Here is a 6402-nt window from a genome sequence, read left to right as displayed (position 1 = left end):
ATCAGGGCTGAGCAGCCACATGGTCCAGAGAGAACCCCCCCAGCCCCCAAGACAAGCACTCCCCCTGGAGCTCCAGCAGCCCCTTCCTCATCTGTCGGAAAGCCACCACAGCCGTGGAACCCAGGGCAACCTACATAACCTCCTCAGGCCTCCATTTCCTTGTGGGTAAAACCTCATAGAGCTGCTGTGAGGATTCAACCAGTTAATGTCCCCAAAGCCCTGAGAACTGGGAATATTCAGCACCTGTTCCCCTACTGTTCTATTAACAATTATTACCATCTTTTCATCTCAGCCTTTGCTATGAAGTAAAGTGACCTTCATCCACCCTTAGACAAATGAGAAGTTTCTGCTCCTTGGAGAAGATTTTAAGGAAGCCATTTCTAGAATGTTCCTCATTCCCTCCTCCCACTACCTTGTAAGCTCATAACTCCTGGGAACCTCCAGCCAAGACAAAGTCTCCCTCTGGTTCCTAACCAACCTCCACCGCTGTCTGTGCCCAGTGAAGAGGAAAACCCAAGATGGCACCCCTGATGTCAACCCCTGGGGACTGAAGAGCACAGTTCTTACACCCTCCGACCTTCTGCCGCCTCACCGTGTTGCTTTCCTCCCTCCTAGGACCCTTCGTCCCCAGGGTCTTCCCCTACGGCCCCTCCTGGTTCACAGAGCTGCACAGCACACTGCCCCTTAGGCACCCCACTGACCACGCACCCCACTGACCGCCCACCCCAGAGCCTCAGGCCCAGGAGCACAGCGGGGAGACGGAGGTGGTGGCATCCTCACTCTGCCCAGCTCAATGGCTGAGGCCGCCAGGAAGACATGTGTCCTGTCCTGTCCTAGTCACGGGGCAAGAGGAGTCACTGGGGTGTCCCTGCCTTGCCGATGGCCTGATTCGTCACCAGGCACACCTCCTTCTGGGGTGGCTGAGCCGCTTCCCTGACACCTGTCAGCGCCAGGTCCCTCAAGTTCACAGAGTAGTCTATCCAGCCAAAGAGCACAGGATTCCGACGCCTGTCACTCAGCCCACCCTGCAGTCACCTGGGTAGCCAGGGAGGCTCCCACACAGCTCTCTCAGGCTACCAGGGCCCAGCAGTGAAGGTAGAGGAGGAGGAGGTGGAGGATGCATTAGGAGGTGCACAGAGGGACCAGGAGCCTTCTCTGCTTTCCTTTCCAGGGGTGCCTCAAGTCGGGGGACAGGAAGAGGAACTACGGGAAGGCCTCTCACGTGGCACCTCCTGCCCCCAGACTGTCTCCTGGCTTATCCGGGGGAAGCTGTTCACCCTACCATTGCAGGCACACTGCCTGGAGCAGGTGCCAGCTGGGATCCTTCTCCCCATTGCTCCTCCCAGAGGCTCTCACGCCCCGCCCCCCACACAACCCTATGCCCCACCACTGTGGTCCTCTCCTCCCCTTTCATCTCCTCCTACCCATATAACCCACATCTGTGAATCCCTGCTCACAGCCCGTGGCCATCGAGGATTCCGGCTCTGGACGGACAACTCCACTCCTGTCCCCCCACCACCCTGCACCGCCCGTGCTCAGTGGGACAATCCATACAGCCCCTTAGCGATAGCACCATCCCCCTAGGGTCCCCGCGGTTCAGCAGCCCAGAAACTGTGTCTCCCACCCTCTCCCTAGTGGTATGCTGCTGGTCCAAGCGCTGCCACACACCATCTGCCTTCCCCTCCATCCACTTAAGCCACACTCTGAGCCCTGAAACCCCACTCTCCCACTCTAGTCACAGTCTACTATGAGAGTGAGAAGAATGAGGCAAGAGAGCAGAGACGATTTTACCTAAGAGAGACGAGAGCCTTTGCTTGCCCCTGCTTGAGTTTTCAATCCATCGGCCCTCTCTGGCTCTGATGCTTTGCCTAAGGAGACCGAAGCCCACAGCTCCGTGCTTGGCATCAGCTTGTCTGGGGCTCCCCTGCCCTGCAGCACTTCAGCCCTGTCCAGTCAGCACTGTCCCTCCTGCATGGCACTGCTGAGCCCCACAGGGAAAAGTGCCACTATTGAGTGAGCTGACATCACCCCAGAATCCCCAGGCTCCGAGGCCCCACATCCTGCCTGGGAAACCTATTAGGGGCCCCTAATCGGATTATTTCCCCCACATTACCCTCATTTCTCCAATGCATTGTACCACCTTCCCTCACTGCTAGCAAACACCCTTACCTTCTCCCTATCAGAGAAAACCAAGGCGAGCAGGTGAGAACCTTCCCATCTCCCCATTCCAACCCCTACAAAGCTATCCACAAAACCACCCACCACACTCTTGTCTCCTCCCCTGCCTGTCCTCCTCTGTTCCCAAAGACAACACTTTCCTGTGCGCTTCCCACCTGCTGGTCAGCCCCCCACCCATCAACCATCCCATCTCCCTCTTTGTTGGTGACAGAGGAAATGGGGAGGAGGGAATAGAAAGGAACCGTGGCCTGCAGACAGAACTGATGGACCTTGCTCAAGAATTGACGTCAGGATGAGAATGAGGGAAAGTCAGGGATGTCTTCTCCACCCAGTGTCCCTCAAGCAACTCAAATACAATGTGTTCCACATTGAACTCATCCTGCAAGCTCAGGCTCTTGGCCTCTCTTATCATTTTATCTTATGCCTTACAAAGTACAAGTTCAATAACAACACAATTTGAACTCATCATCTTCCCCACTAAGCCATCCCTCTTCCTTCTCTTAATCCTTCTTTAGCCCTCCCCTCTTATTCCCCGTTCCTCCTCCTCCTCCTGTTTGCTGTCTCAGAGAATGGCACTGCATCCACCCAGCTGTCCAAGCCCAACCCCCAGCCTCAGTCCTGACTCCTCATTTACCCCTTCCATCCAATAAGCCACCAGGTGCTAGGAATCAGTGACCTCACGGACCACCCTCACCCTCGGCCCTTCTCTCCATCTCCCCAGCCCTGGTTCATTCAGATCATGCTCACTTCTCCCCTGGATCCTTGCAATTCTTCCTGCAGGGATGTTCCACCCAATCCCACACCATGTATTGTCCTCCACGCTGGACATCACAGTTGCAGTTCATGGTTTTTTTGTTTTGTTTTGTTTTGTTTTGTTTTGTTTTTGAGATGGAGTTTTGCACTGGGGTGCCATGGTGCAATCTCAGTTCACAGCAACTTCCGCTTCCCAGGTTCAAGTGATTCTCCTGCCTCAGCCTCCCGAGTAGCTGGGATTACAGGCGAGTGCCCCCATGCTCAGCTAATTTTGTAATTTTAGTAGAGATGGAGTTCCACCATGTTGGTCAGGCTGGTCTTGAACTCCTGACCTCAGGTGATCCACCCGTCTCGGCCTCCCAAAGTGCTGGGATTATAGGCATGAGCCACCGTGCCTGGCCCAGTTCACTTTCTTTTTTTTTTTTTTTTTTTTTGAGATAGAGTCTCGCTCTGTCACCCAGGCTGGAGTGCAGTGGCGCGATCTCGGCTCACTGCAAGCTCTGCCTCCCGGGTTCACGCCATTCTCCTGCCTCAGCCTCTCCGAGTAGCTGGGACTACAGGTGCCCGCCACCATGCCCAGCTAATTTTTTTTGTATTTTTAGTAGAGACGGGGTTTCACCGTGTTAGCCAGGATGGTCTCGATCTCCTGACCTCGTGATCCGCCCGCCTCGGCCTCCCAAAGTGCTGGGATTACAAGCGTGAGCCACCACACCCGGCCAAGGCCCAGTTCACTTTCTAAACACCAATCTAATCATGCCCATCCTCTGCCTAACTTCCTTCCTTGGTACTTAACTTTTGGTCCAGAGTTCAAATCCCTCAGCAACACACCCCAAGTCGTTCCTGATGTGCCCTGGCTTCCTCTTCCTCTGGTTCCTCTTCCACCTGCCGCCTCCCTTCACCACACATATCGCCAACCATGTGCCAGTGTCCAGGCTCATTGTCCAGCCCATGACTTAAAGGTTTTGCAGGCCAGGCATGGTGATGCACTCCTGTAATCCCAGCATTTTAGGAGGCCAAAGTGGGAGGATCACTTGAGCCCAGGAGTTCGAGACCAGCCTGAGCAACATAGTGAGATCCCTGTCTCTACAAAATAAAAATTAGCCAGGCAAGGTGGTGCACACCTGTAGTCCTAGCTACTTGGGAGGATGAGGTAGGTGGGAGGATCGCTTGATCCCAGGAGCTCAAAGCTGCAGTGAGCTATGATCATGCCACAGCACTCTAGCCTGGGCAACAGAGTAAGACCCTGTCTCTAAAAATAAATAAATACAGACATAAAAATAAGACAAAGTCTCTGTGCATGCTGCTCCCTCTGTCTGAACCCCAGCCCCCAACACCCGCACCTGCACATACATGCATGCATGATGCACGTACATCCTCCCGCTCCTCTCCCCAATCTCAGCTTCTTCCTTCCAACTCTGCCTTCACCCTCTCTGAGACACCTTCCCTGACACCAGACTTAACTATTCCTCCTAACTTGCCCCACATCCCCTACTGGAGGGGTACTGCCATCCATGGAGGGCCATCTTTGGGTTTCGGGGCTGTTTCCTTCCACAAGAATCTCAGCCCTTCAGGACAAAGGCCGTAATCTTCTTCATCTTCATCATCTTCATAGCCTGACATCCTAACACTGAGCCAGGGATACAGTGAGAGTTACTTTTTTTTTTTTTTTTTTTGTGATGGAGTCTCACTCTGTTGCCCAGGCTGGAGTGCAGTGGCGCAATCTCAGCTCACTGAAACCTCCGCCCCCCAGGTTCAAGTGATTCTCCTGCCTCAGCCTCCCAAGTAGCTGGGATTACAGGCACCCACCACTGAGTCCAGCTAATTTTTGTATTTTTAGTAGAGATGGGGTTTCACCACGTTGGCCAGGCTGGTCTTGAACTCCTGACCTCGGGTGATCCACCAGCCTTGGCCTCCCAAAGTGCTGGGATTCCAGGCGTAAGCCACCATGCCAGGCCGAGAGCTACATTTAGGCAGCACTTACCATGTGACAGAAATGATTTTATATTCTCAAAGCAAATCTTTGAGATAGAAACTATCCCAATATTTAAAGAGGAAGTAAATGAGATTCACAGAGGTTAGAAATATGTCCAAAGACACATAACTCAAGAGAGTCTGATTCTGTTCAAAGACTACCTCGCCTCCACGGTCACGCTTTTAACCACCACATCTTATTATGTAGCTAGTATTCAAGACACATCGAACAGATTCAGGGATGACAGTGGTGACTGTCCAAACATAGAGAGCATAAGAAGAGGGATAGCCCTGTGGGCATGACCCATGCAGTCACACAAGGCTGACACTTGGTTTAATGTTCTGCTATTTCTGTCTTGACATTCTTAATAATTTCTGAATAAGGGACTTCATATTTTTATTTTGCCCTGGATCCTATAAATGAAGTCAACCAGTCCCCCATAAGAACCACACAGGAAGCAAGTTTCAATGCAGACTCCCAGGCCCCTCCCCGAGCTTCTAACTCAGGGGATCTGGGATAGGGCCAGTGGTAACAAGGTCTCCAGCTGACTCCTTCTGGACCACCCCTCTTCAATGCAACAGACTCTCCAAGGCCCGATGTATGCTCAGCTGCAGTTCCGCATGCTGCCACACAGTGGCAGTATAGCCCCGGTGTTTGCTTAACGTTTAACGAGGCACGGTTAGTTCCAGGTGAGAGATGTGCTTGACATCTTCAAGATCCCTGCCCAGCCAGCCATCTTCCCACATGGATGCAATGATGCTTCCTCTCGGCAAAGGTTTCTAGGTTGTACTGCACATCAGTGAGTGTGCTTCCTGCAGCTAGAGCCACAGCAGAGGTGCCGCTCACCCACTCACCCATAAAAGCTACCTCTTTTTTGTCGGGGGTACAAGAGCACTAAGGGTAATGGAGGGGAAATGGGCAATGAGGTTGTGGCATCCTCAGAAGCCCTCTGCAAAAGTTCAAAGAATGGACAAGGTGGCAGACCTGGGGCGTGAGGTCTGGCAAACAGCTGACCCAACAATGGCCCCATAGTAACTCCTCCCGTTTTATACAGTCCTATAGTTTTCAAAGCACCTTCACATCTAGTCTCACACTGATTCCACCCTGCTATTTAAAGCTGATAACATCCCCAATAGACAGATGAGGAAAACAGGCTCAGAGAAGGTGGAAGGCGTAGCCCCAGGCAATGGAAAACGAAGTGGTGGGAAAGGATCCAAGCCCAGGTGTCCTGACTCAGGCCTTTTTCTTGCCTTCTCCCTCCCTGGTCCACAATCACCATGGAACCTAAGAAAGGAAAAAGACCCTGCCTGGGCTCCGTGGCAGACCAGTTACATCAGAATGTCTGAAGCTGAGGTACTGGCATCAGTTTTTGTTTTAGGTGCCGCCGTCGAGTCAAATGTTCACCGAGGTTGAGAAACACCAGGCTTCCCAAGAGGGCAGGCACGGGCTGCTCCACCCAGGGATAGCAGCTCCACCTGGGGACAGCAGCCCGGGTGCTG

Source organism: Symphalangus syndactylus, chromosome 8 (assembly GCF_028878055.3).
Source record: "Symphalangus syndactylus isolate Jambi chromosome 8, NHGRI_mSymSyn1-v2.1_pri, whole genome shotgun sequence".
Taxonomy (NCBI): Eukaryota; Metazoa; Chordata; class Mammalia; order Primates; family Hylobatidae; genus Symphalangus; species Symphalangus syndactylus.
The sequence above is the reverse complement of the archived record's forward strand: the minus strand, read 5'-3'. Positions refer to the sequence as shown.